The sequence below is a fragment of the Triplophysa dalaica genome, chromosome 24 (genome assembly GCF_015846415.1).
Source record: "Triplophysa dalaica isolate WHDGS20190420 chromosome 24, ASM1584641v1, whole genome shotgun sequence".
Lineage (NCBI taxonomy): Eukaryota > Metazoa > Chordata > Actinopteri > Cypriniformes > Nemacheilidae > Triplophysa > Triplophysa dalaica.
The window spans coordinates 1,710,257-1,723,666 of NC_079565.1; the positions used below are offsets into that span (position 1 = coordinate 1,710,257).

The 13,410-nt window shown below is 46.4% G+C and overlaps 1 protein-coding gene across 13 annotated transcripts in view; it reads right to left on the reverse strand.

Moving 5' to 3' along the window:
* LOC130413818 (neuronal cell adhesion molecule-like) overlaps window positions 1-10,460 on the reverse strand; it is a 46,046-nt gene extending 35,586 nt beyond the window's left edge. For all 13 annotated transcript variants that reach the window (XM_056739284.1, XM_056739279.1, XM_056739275.1 and 10 more), the window contains exon 1: window positions 10,318-10,460. The gene's annotated coding sequence lies outside the window, so the exon portion shown is untranslated. The remainder of the gene's footprint in view (window positions 1-10,317) is intronic.
* Window positions 10,461-13,410: the final 2,950 nt, after the last annotated feature.

The window sequence follows — 13,410 nt, forward strand, 5'->3', positions numbered from 1 at the left end:
CTGCACATCAATCCTGCTCGCTCCATAGGGACAGACTGGACTCTCGAATCAAACAATTGAAGTGACAGACGTTTTGTGATAATGAAACCAGAAAGCTGATGTAGACATAGACGTGTATGCTAAAGCTAAAAATACGTTCGATTACTTACAGCCGATTGGACTTAATTTAGACATGGGGAGAAAACTAAGCTTTATGTCTGAGATGTAATGTGAGGTTTAGTGTGACAGTTTCTTCATCTTTGTCATCATGTACTCATCTGACCAAGCAAAGCTAACCCGGAAACAAAGTCCTCAAGTTCTACAACTATGCAGAGCAGATCCTTGCGGTAAAGTAAAAAGTTAGTTACATTTAGCATAAGCATAAGCTTATTTTACTTCATCGACTCATTTCTTCTGTCTGAACTTCTCATGGGGCAACGCATTAGTCTCTCAGGTCAAAAGATATCTCCCTCTTTGGCTCAAAGTGAGTTCTTCTCAAGCTCCCTAGAGACCCTGCAAATGCATTGACAGGAGATCTTGTTACAAACATGTTCTTCTCCTGATTAAAAGATTCACATTTTGTTGTCATGAAACTGAGGAAATGCAGAACTAGTTTACAGAGTTTCTACTGTTTTTTATTTACATATGTACGTTCAGACATGCACCACCTCAGTTAGAAGCGAAAAATGTTTTCACAGCCTGATGTCAAAGGAGAGATAATTTACATTTATATGCTATTTTAGAGAGTAAAAAACATTATGACTCGCTTTCACAGACAAGACTTAGCTTAGACAAGGACTATGCCTTAGATAATTCAGTATATTTAAATTCTTTTTATTAAAATGCCTTATGTAAAATATCACTGGTGTGCATCTTGAGACAAAACAACGGGAATGAGATATTTTAAGATGTCCATTTATTTTTATTTAAGACAGTTCAAACTTTTATTTTAGTCTGCGAAACCAGGGAAAAATGTTATGATAAACCAAGTGGTAATCAATCTGCCAAACATACCACACTTTTACTATAGTAATACCCTGATTATTTTTTCAAAGGTAACCTGTAATCAGTCCTTTGTGTGTGATCCACACATTCTACAATCTTCATTTTTGATGTCATGTAGAGTTTGTTCAGCTGTCCCTGGATCAGTCTGAATCCTGAACGTGTCACAGCTGACAGACTGAATTAAGTTCCTGGCAAGTAGGACTAATACCTATTGTCCTCCAGCTCACTCTGGTTGGTCAGTTTAAGTACCTTGGTCATGTGATCTCTCTCTCTCTCTCTCTCTCTCTCTCTCTCGCTCGCTCTTCCCCTCTCTTCTGATTGACATTTCGTGGGTTTTTCATTTTTATATAATTCCAGTGTGCTGATTTTAATGGGTTTCTGACCTCAATCCCCTAGAAGCATTTCCAAGCCTGGGCTGAGATTAGAGGTGGGAGATTATGATTTTAACCAGCAATGGGACAGCAAAACAAGACGCAGTATTGTTCCCCATCAGAGTCATTTGGTAAAATCATGACTTCATAGTATTTTATAGCGTTAAAGTCTTTTCTGTTCTATGACATCTAGACATAAATGGCCTAAGAGCACACAATTTCAGCTGTGTTGTCAGTTTGACAAGGCTGTTGTTTGCCTCACTCTGACGTTTCGGCAGAATGATTCCTTTAGACATAAAAGCTGATTGGTCTCAGAGCTGCGGTGAAAGAAAACTACTCAAAGACTCGATCTATCCATCACCTACAGCAGAAAACAACACCACCAGCAGCCCAATGGGCAAACACACACTGGAAACACAAACAGTGCCGAAAACTGTTCCCAAAACAGATCTGTCCTCGTTCTAGCTGTATTTTGAGTAACACTGCCCTAAAGACCAGACTGTTCCAGAATCAGATGCTTTGAGAGGGGATTGGTAACAAAATGCATGTTTTGGAAATGGGTTAAGCTGATTCTAGACCAGTATTATCTGGGCAAAGCTTTAAGAAGGTCTCTTGAGCTCAGCAGTTTCAACGCCTTGGATGAAGCCGCGCTACTGTGCTTGCTGAACAATTACACTGCACAAGTGTGTGTGTGTGTGTGCACGCGTGAGGCCTGGAGCTTATGCAAATTTGAGGAGGATTTGGAGAATCTCAACTGAGCTTGTCCCTCTCTCTTTCTTTATCCATGGGTCTCCCTTTCTGTGTGTGTGTGTGTGTGTGTGTGTCTCTCCCTCATTTGTGTTAATTGACAGATGCATCAACACATCCAGTATTTTATCATAAAGTTTCTTTCCGTGCCAAGTCTGTGTAAAGCACCAGTAAACACATCGTCTCCTCTGCACTGGACACCAACCAAAGGTCATGCGGAGTGCAGTAGCGCACGCTGGGAAACCCTGGAGAGAAAATTCCGGAGCTCCTTTTTTGCTCAATTTAGGATGCCCCCCCCACACCCTTCCCACTTGAAGATAAAGACAAAGACAACGACCCCACGAAGAGAGACACACGAAACAGACCGTCTTTGTCCATCCCTGCTTCTCTCTTCAGCTTGAGTGCACACGAAGCTTGTGAGCTTCTTCACACGTAGGTCTGGTGGTGTTACACGCCCAGCATTACAAAACCCACTGCAAACATTTCATCCAAAACATCCAATTCATAATATTAACATCGGTTTAAAATCTTAACATTACACTGATCGTGTTTTGTAAAGAATTCTATTTAAAATCAATATTTAGAGATAAGCTCATAAGTGGGCATAAAAGTTTCATGAGATGACACACACAATAGATAAAGTCATCTAACGAAATAGAATATAAACAGAGCGAACAGCAAAAGATATGTAATCATTCAAAAACACCCCGAGTTGGACGTGAACACAGAAGTAATGCAAAAGAACAATAAGCATTAATCACAGTTATCACCACGAAAGCAGCGACTGCGTTACATTCACAATGCATGGCAAACGCAATGAACCGCACAAGACAATGAAACAAGAGGACTCTTATAGGGAGACAATGACAGGATAATTAATAGGGGACAGGTGAAACAGATGAAACACTAAGGGGAAGCTAATGACACGAAATGGCGGGAAACACAGACGAGACTCGGGGAGAGTATGGAAGCCCAAAAGGTCCAAAATCTCTCTCCCCACATGAAACAGGGAATTCTGTTTTGGTTCTGCCTCAAGACCAAGAATTAGCCAGACAAGATAGGCAGAACCGTGACAGAACCCCCGCCTTAAGGAGCGACATCCTGACGCTCCTCAAGGAGACTCACAGGACAAGACAGACTGAGACATAGACAAGACCAAACAAAACATGGAAAACAAAATCAGTGGCAGACAGGCAAGAATCAATAGGGGATTAGGGTGACTTAATAAAAATAACAAACAAGGGAGGGGGGGTGGGGGCAAACAAGAAGACATGGGAAGTCCAAAAGGGGGAGGGCTGGGTGGGAAAGTTCCAGCCCTTGGGGACGCGCCAGGGCGCGGAGCCCCAGGAGGCTTGACAGAGGTAGTCCTGGGGGGAACCGTCCTAGTCCCCTGCAGGACTGGAGGGCTGGACCACGGCTGGAATGCCGGGCTGGACCAGGGTCTGAAGATCAGCCTGACAGGGTTGGACGGCGGCTGGGCAGCCGGACTTGACGGCGGCTGGGCAGCCGGACTTGACGGCGGCTGGGCAGCCGGACTTGACGGCGGCTGGGCAGCCGGACTTGACGGCGGCTGGGCAGCCGGACTTGACGGCGGCTGGGCAGCCGGACTTGACGGCGGCTGGGCAGCCGGACTTGACGGCGGCTGGGCAGCCGGACTTGACGGCGGCTGGGCAGCCGGACTTGACGGCGGCTGGGCAGCCGGACTTGACGGCGGCTGGGCAGCCGGACTTGACGGCGGCTGGGCAGCCGGACTTGACGGCGGCTGGGCAGCCGGACTTGACGGCGGCTGGGCAGCCGGACTTGACGGCGGCTGGGCAGCCGGACTTGACGGCGGCTGGGCAGCCGGACTTGACGGCGGCTGGGCAGCCGGACTTGACGGCGGCTGGGCAGCCGGACTTGACGGCGGCTGGGCAGCCGGACTTGACGGCGGCTGGGCAGCCGGACTTGACGGCGGCTGGGCAGCCGGACTTGACGGCGGCTGGGCAGCCGGACTTGACGGCGGCTGGGCAGCCGGACTTGACGGCGGCTGGGCAGCCGGACTTGACGGCGGCTGGGCAGCCGGACTTGACGGCGGCTGGGCAGCCGGACTTGACGGCGGCTGGGCAGCCGGACTTGACGGCGGCTGGGCAGCCGGACTTGACGGCGGCTGGGCAGCCGGACTTGACGGCGGCTGGGCAGCCGGACTTGACGGCGGCTGGGCAGCCGGACTTGACGGCGGCTGGGCAGCCGGACTTGACGGCGGCTGGGCAGCCGGACTTGACGGCGGCTGGGCAGCCGGACTTGACGGCGGCTGGGCAGCCGGACTTGACGGCGGCTGGGCAGCCGGACTTGACGGCGGCTGGGCAGCCGGACTTGACGGCGGCTGGGCAGCCGGACTTGACGGCGGCTGGGCAGCCGGACTTGACGGCGGCTGGGCAGCCGGACTTGACGGCGGCTGGGCAGCCGGACTTGACGGCGGCTGGGCAGCCGGACTTGACGGCGGCTGGGCAGCGCTCTCTGACGGCGGCTGGGCAGCGCTCTCTGACGGCGGCTGGGCAGCGCTCTCTGACGGCGGCTGGGCAGCGCTCTCTGACGGCGGCTGGGCAGCGCTCTCTGACGGCGGCTGGGCAGCGCTCTCTGACGGCGGCTGGGCAGCGCTCTCTGACGGCGGCTGGGCAGCGCTCTCTGACGGCGGCTGGGCAGCGCTCTCTGACGGCGGCTGGGCAGCGCTCTCTGACGGCGGCTGGGCAGCGCTCTCTGACGGCGGCTGGGCAGCGCTCTCTGACGGCGGCTGGGCAGCGCTCTCTGACGGCGGCTGGGCAGCGCTCTCTGACGGCGGCCGGGCGGCCGGACTTGACGGCGGGCTTGGTTCCGGCTCCTGGAACGGGCTAGGTTCCGGCTCCTGGAACGGGCTAGGTTCCGGCTCCTGGAACGGGCTAGGTTCCGGCTCCTGGAACGGGCTAGGTTCCGGCTCCTGGAACGGGCTAGGTTCCGGCTCCTGGAACGGGCTAGGTTCCGGCTCCTGGAACGGGCTAGGTTCCGGCTCCTGGAACGGGCTAGGTTCCGGCTCCTGGAACGGGCTAGGTTCCGGCTCCTGGAACGGGCTAGGTTCCGGCTCCTGGAACGGGCTTGGTTCCGGCTCCTGGAACGGGCTTGGTTCCGGCTCCTGGAACGGGCTTAGTTCCGGCTCCTGGAACGGGCTTAGTTCCGGCTCCTGGAACGGGCTTAGTTCCGGCTCCTGGAACGGGCTTGGTTCCGGCTCCTGGAACGGATCCGCGGCCGGAACGGCCGCTCGGACAGTCGCCTCCCCACGGCGCCCCCCCAAAAAATATTTGGGACTGGATAGCACCGGACTGGGTAGCACCGGACTGGGTAGCACCGGACTGGGTAGCATCGGACTGGGTAGCACCGGACTGGGTAGCACCGGACTGGGTAGCACCGGACTGGGTAGCACCGGACTGGGTAGCACCGGACTGGGTAGCTCCGGACTGGGTAGCTCCGGACTGGGTAGCTCCGGACTGGGTAGCTCCGGACTGGGTAGCTCCGGACTGGGTAGCTCCGGACTGGGTAGCTCCGGACTGGGTAGCTCCGGACTGGGTAGCTCCGGACTGGGTAGCTCCGGACTGGGTAGCTCCGGACTGGGTAGCTCCGGACTGGGTAGCTCCGGACTGGGTAGCTCCGGACTGGGTAGCTCCGGACTGGGTAGCTCCGGACTGGGTAGCTCCGGACTGGGTAGCTCCGGACTGGGTAGCTCCGGACTGGGTAGCTCCGGACTGGGTAGTTTCTTTCTCCTCCGCCGGCCAGTGGGACTGGCCGACGGTAGAGTGGCCGCAGGAGGTGCTGCGGATGAGGGTGCCGAGCTCCCCAGGGTAAGGGCGGCCAGGGCGCGGTCCTCCGGGACGGTAGCCACGGGGGCGGACACCCAGTCTGGCACTAATGGCCAGGGATCATCCCGGTTGACCACATACCTGATCATGTCGCCCATCCACAGGGAGCTCAACATCCTCATCTCAGACCGCCGGAGAGGCTCGGTGAGGCAGCAGTTAAAAATAACCTTGAGCTCTGCCTCACCGAACTCAGTCTCCCTAGCTGCAGCCAGGAACTCCCGAGCGAACTGCCTGATCCCGCGATCCCCCTGCTTAAAACCCAACAGGAGTCGGGCCTGGTGGGACCGCAAGGAATCGTCCGCGGTTGCCTGCTGGGTTCTGTTGTGGCGGTTCATTCTGTCAAGAATCTCCGAGGAGACAAGGCAGGAGAACCCAAGTGCAGGCAGACAAGGTGGTACAGGGGTTTGAACGCGAATTTATTTATAATAAACAAGACAAAAACAGGCAAAACAAAAACCCTCAATGGGGAAAACAGGTTAAACAATTAAGAAGGACACTGACTACAACTAGACTAAGAAACAAAGACTTGAAACAATAAACTAACACTTACTAAAACACGTTGGAAACATGTAACAGGAACAACAACTTCGCAGAGCATCAACAGGAACTAGTACAAGAACATGAACATTGAACAGCATAACACATTCACAATGCATGGCAAACGCAATGAACCGCACAAGACAATGAAACAAGAGGACTCTTATAGGGAGACAATGACAGGATAATTAATAGGGGACAGGTGAAACAGATGAAACACTAAGGGGAAGCTAATGACACGAAATGGCGGGAAACACAGACGAGACTCGGGGAGAGTATGGAAGCCCAAAAGGTCCAAAATCTCTCTCCCCACATGAAACAGGGAATTCTGTTTTGGTTCTGCCTCAAGACCAAGAATTAGCCAGACAAGATAGGCAGAACCGTGACAATCACAATCCGACAGCGCATGCCTGGATGGGCTTTTCATTTAGAAACCACATCACTTTGATAATGTAGCCGAGGTCTGTATATTGTCTCATATCTCATCTGCAGTCATTTACAGACGTGTCTGAAGTCATTACACCACACAGAGCTGATAAAAGAAGCACATCAGCCGCAGAGACACGCTTGTTTGTGTTATATCATTCCCACAAAACACTCATGTCTATTAGAACTTAACAAATACAGCCAGGGAGCAGCTCTCCTGTAAACCTTCAATACTCACTAAAATAATCATCCTTCTTCATAAACAATATGATGAAAGAATTAGTGCCAATGAAGATTCAGTAAAGTTTCATATCAATAACATGGAAACGTTCACGGATAGGGTCTGAGCTTTGTGTATTATTAAGGTAACGCATGTTTCCCGTGTTGACAGTTTGTTTGTTGTGGTTTGGCAGCTCGACTGTGAGACAGGTGTTTACTTTCCACTGCTGTCTATCTGTAGTCCTCACGTCCACCTGCATGTTCTGTCCGTCAGGATGTACTGAAATACAGCTGGAAGCTCAATTATCTGTTATATAGTCTTCATCATACACATTTTTACTAAACTGCGTACCTCTCGCATTTGAAACTATATTTACTCTTATTGAAGAAAAAACTCATTTCACAGCAAACCCTATTTAATAATTAATACAAATTTGAATGGTTTCCATTCATCGGCTGTTTGCCACAAAACCATTTAAAAAAACACTGCTGAATAAAAAACAATAGACCTGCCCAAAAAAATTATAGAAAATTGAATGGATTTAATGGCTATAATGCTATCTGTAGGGAAACTATAATAGTGTCTATTGGTTTATATGATGATTCTATTGGTGGGGTGTTATCATGGCAGACTAACCTCTTGGAAAAATGCCCAAACCACACTACAAAAAAGAATGTTGTAATGGTTTTAATAGAAAACCTAATGGTTCATAATGGAATTATAATGGAAACCATTAGAATTTCTGAGATGGTTTCGATTGGGTTTCTATACCCTGCTAAGAAAAAACAAAGAAACCTAATAGAAACTATCACAGAAATTCTAATGGTTTCCATTAAAACACCATCATAAACCATTAGCTTTTACCATTAAAATCATTACAAAATTCCTTTTTGTTGTATGTTTTGGGAATTATTCTAGGACATCGCACCAATAGAATACATCAAACACCAGTAGACGCCATTAAAGTTTCCGTTAAAACCAATACAATTCCCATTATAACCATTAAAACCATTACAACTTCTTTAATGGCTGCTATTGTTTTTTTCAGCAGGGTGTTTTCTGGGTTATATTCCAGTAGGGTTTAGTGGTGTTTTATTGGTTACCATTAACCAGATAACATTCCACGAAGAGAACACACGCGACCATAACAGTTCCCATTTAAACCAATATAACTCCTATTCCAACCTATAAAGCCATTCAAATTTTCTGTGATGGTCTCTTGTTTTTCAGATAAGTAATGAAACATTCACTGAATATCATCAAAAGGATTAAAATATCAACACGTGGGTGGCCTATATTTAAATTATTGTTTCTGGCAGCTGGGATCAGGGTCAGCATATAAGCTGGAATCAGTGCAGGTTTTTACCAAACCCTCCCAAAGCGAGTAAAATCTACTTAAAATGCACTTTAAAGAGATTCTAGAGTGAGCTTTGGTGACAAAAGTAGGCCAACTGCAGCGCTTTATATGTGAACACCGTTAGGCCACAGAAAATGAATACGACATGCATTCAGACAATTCTTCAGATGACTCCACTATGACATCATAATGACTCAAACCATAACACTGTGTGTTATTGACGCGTTTCTGAGTGACCAACGGGCAGCACGCGGCTCCACAGACTGGATTTGCTTTGTGGCAGAATACCCAGCATGCCTCAACAGCCCACTGGACGAAATAATTTCACATTCAGATGCCCGAGTGGGTATCCCTCCCACAGAAAGCTTCGTTCCCATGGGCTCAATGCCATCCTGACACCCGTGGCATACGCATCCCTGGATCATACACACACACACACGGGGCATCTTTAACGCCAGTCACAAACAAACATGTGTTTTTGGAGCCCGTCTGAATATTGTTTAATACAGCCCATCTGTCACGTCACTGTTTCTGGGACACTCATAAATAGAAACAGTCCAACAGTATTTCAAACTCAACGCTGAAACACAAGCTCCACTTACTCAATGTTCTCAACACACAATAGATCTCAAAACAGTTTAAAGAAAAGCGCCTCAGATTTGATGCCAATGGATGGTTGAGGAGCCGCCATTGTCCCGTGTGAGCCTGTAAAGAGTCCAACTCATCAGACAATAAGGCCGTCTCAGTCATTAGCATTGCATTAATTGGGAGATGTGACCCAGTACTGGAATGCGGCGTGTGTGTGTGTCGTGTGTTTGGGGTGAGGAGGGTGTGTGTGGGGGGGTAAGTTATCGTCTGTGGACCGATTTGTCCCTTCAATTAACTTTATATAAAAATAGACGTCTGGAGAATCATTTAAATATCTAGGAAAATATGTATAAAGAACAATACTTTTCCACAGACCATCCCGCTCAATTGAAATGTCACAACGAAGATTATACGTTTGTATAATTATAAAAAATTATAAATATTTAATTCAAATAATTAAATATTGCCTTTATTAATATGACACTGGAGATGATGGCATACAAACGTGTCACTAACTCAAGAATAACAAATGTCCAAAATTAAAATAATCGGGGATATAATCTGATTGAGAGCGCGCGAGACCCCTGAAGCGCGCGCCCGAGCTGCACCTGCTCTTATTCCCTAAACGCAAGCGTATTCCTTAAAAGTAATTTATTGATGTCATCACTCAACACAACACGTGACAATAATAACAACACTATTTAATTTCAGTACGCCACTTATTTTCGATAAACAAACGACAGTCAGTCTAGGACACAACTCACATGAAATGTCAAATTACACGTCAAAACCCCAATGAAAGAGTTAATTTTACCTCATTATAACGTTATATCACCTGGAACATCGAATTCCCCCAAAAAACGATTAACGTGAAGAAATCATTAAATATCACTCATCACATCTCAATAAACGAGAGAAATGTACCTCTCTAATATCACCTGGGACCCCAATAAACGAGTGAACGTTACCTCATCACCTGGAATATCACATCTCCACCAAACAGTGAACCTTAACTGAATAAATATCACATGAAATATCACATCGACAAGAAATGTGTGAATATTACCTCACGAAACATCACATCCCACATAACTGCGTCTCATAAACCGTGTCAAGTGCTTCTGAACGCATCAGTCTCGAGCGCGTTCTCGCTTCTTCCCTTAAACTTACGAATTGTGACATTCAAACGACCACATCGCGTCAAACACACGATCTACTTACCCAACGACACCCAGATGTGGTTCTGACCCGATCCGTGCGTCTCTGCTTCAGTGCGGTTCTGTCAACGAGTCTCCGCGCGCTTATCTCCAGAAAATGCGCGCAGCTGTCGGGGACGCGTCGCTTCAAATGCGCCCGGATCTCGGGGACGCGCAGGGCTCAGCGTCTCACTGCAGCGACGCCTCCAGTGACAGCTGACCCGGACCGGCACCAATTCATCTCATCGGTCAGAAACACGATCGATTAGCATCAAAACGCATAAATACACACATTTACAACACAAAGTGACTAGAAAACAATTTATGAGATAAAGATGGCAATCTGTCACAATAATGAAACCAGTGATGAGAATAAATAATGGACCATCGCAGACTTAATCACAGATGGATAGATATAATGGGAGTTAGATGAGCTTTGATAAAAATGAATCGTGTCTGTTGGTCTTGTGTTGGCTTCTTTATACACTGTTGAAAAACTATAGAAACCCAATAGAAACCATAACAGAATTGTTTTCTGTTAAAATACCATCATGAACCAATAGCTTTTTCCATTAAAACCATTACAATTTTTTTTATTTCTAGTCTGTTTTGGGCATTATTCCAGTAGAATTAAACATCCCACCAATACACTGTATTCCATCACAAACCAGTACAACCTACAGTTTCCATTAAAACACATGATGAACCATTTGGTTTTTCCATTAAAACCATTACAAACTCCTTTTTGTAGTGTGTTTTGGACATTATTCCAGTAGAATTAAACATCCCACCAGAAACCATCACACACCAGTAGAACCATTACAGTTTCCTTTAAAACCAATAAAAATCCCTTTAAAACCATTATAACTTCTTTAATGGTTTCTGTTGTTTTTTTTCAGCAGGGAAGTTATAATAGTTTTAAAGGGATTTTCATTGTTTTTTCATAGAAACCATTTGAATTTTTGTGATGTTTCTACGAGGTTTTTCAGCAGGGCACAAAAATAATTAATTTTGTAATGGTTTTAATGGAAAGAGCTAATAGTTCATAATGATATTTTAATGGAAACCATTAGCATTTCTGTAATGGTTTCTGTAGGGTTTCTATAGTTTTTTTCAGCAGGGATGTATGGGAGCCAATAGAAAACCATTAATACTAGAATATACAAAACACAACATAAATGAGTTTTCTAATGGTTTTAAAGGTCATTTTTAGGAAAAATGAGGGGAAAAAATAATAAAATGAGGAGAAGTTAGAAAAAAAACTAACCCTCTCACTTTTTCTCAACAGGTAGTGATCTAGCTTTTGTTGAAACTAGTAACTTATATTAGTACCTATTGTATTATTGCTCCTGTATGACAAATCTCTTATTGCTCCATTAGAATGTGTTGTTGTTTTAAGCAGAGATATCAATGTCTTATAAACATGTGATTTTGATCTGTTAGTGCTGGAGGGTTTAAACCTTGCGATCTGATGTCCAAAGCAGCACTTATGGGATGAGATGCAGTCACTGGACATTTTCAAGAACTGGGTTTGAAACGATCCATGTATCCTGTGTGTGCACAGATGAGTGTAAACATCCTCAAGGTTCGATGTCCTTTGTTTAACACTTCTGAGACAAATGAGCAGGCTGCCGCACAGTCAGGTTCTGTTATCAAACAAACAGATGAAAATAAGCAGAACATCCGAGAAACGCTGTGGAGGATCCTCAGCATTCTCAGTGATGCTGAACGTCTTCTGCAGTGTTGGCGAACTGTATCATGACTCGATCATGATCAACTGAATAACAGCATCTTTATCTCCTGTCTATCTCTGTGGTTCTGCTGTACACTGATCACAGTTCAACTCAGACAAAAACACGTCTTTCAGTCTCTTCTGTGTCACGCTCCAAAGATGAAAAAGAAAACCAGAACTACACGAAACAGAGCGGAAAACAGGCAACCAGAACGAGATAAGAGCAAGAATCCTTCAATCTCCCGGCGTTTCCCCCCGGCACCCTTCAACTACTTTCCTCATTGCTGTATGTCTGTGTTCTTATAACCTGATTTCCATCGGTCCCCTAAGGTCCCAATCACTGAACCGCAAGGGATCATGGGACTTGTGCCTGTATCCGCCCTGTAGCTGCAGTAATTGGGCCGGTCTTTCATCACATACTGCCTGCAGTCGTCTCCTCACAATCACAATCCAATTAAAACCAAACATCAGCGTCTGCAGTCAAGTTAATGCACAGCGTTTAACATCCGCTAAAGCAAATGTGAGACAGAATGAAGAGCAAACCGAGATATAACTTCTTTACAGTCTATACCACAAACACACACAAAAACATGCTTAAGAGCATCACTCAAGAACTGAGATCCAAACACACGTCTGGATATATGACCGGCATTACCGGATGAATTACTGCTGATATGACTCACAGACAATGTAAACAAACATCTGTGGCTGGTAGAAACTCAAGGTTAATGGCTGAGGTTAAAGGCAAACAGAACTGAGTTTAGTGACACAATCTAGAATGAACTTCATACGGTCACAACTGTTTTGTGCCTTCAACACTTACATTTATTTGAATTAACTTTAGATTCTTTATTGTCATGGACGGCAATTACAAAATCTTTCTTTTTTCGTCAAGATTATGAAGGATGTCACTATAGGTTTAATGGACTGCTTCAGGCAGTAAAGCTTTTAGCATCAACAGAGATCTTCAATGCTGTTAGCACTCACAAAATCAATGTGGCCTCCACCAAACACGCCTGATGCTATTCAACTGCACACAAACTCTCTCTCTCTCTCTCAGCCCCTGCAGCAAACACACACTCACTATCTTCTTCTTGTTATGAATTTTCTTTTACACGGAACAATACAAACTCTACACTACACACAGGATCAAATCTTGGGTTCGATGCATAAGCCAAACGACATAAAGTACATACTGCGTACTGTAAAAGATCTATTTATTCTGTATATACAGCAGTTTTCGTTACAGGTCAGGATTTGTAGATGTGTTGGGGCCATTACATTTCAGCGTCTGTTGAATTTCAACAAAATCAAACCTCAGGAGTGACAAAGACATCCAACAGCAATGGTAAAGACAGCATGACAAAAGTGTGATCAAAATTCATG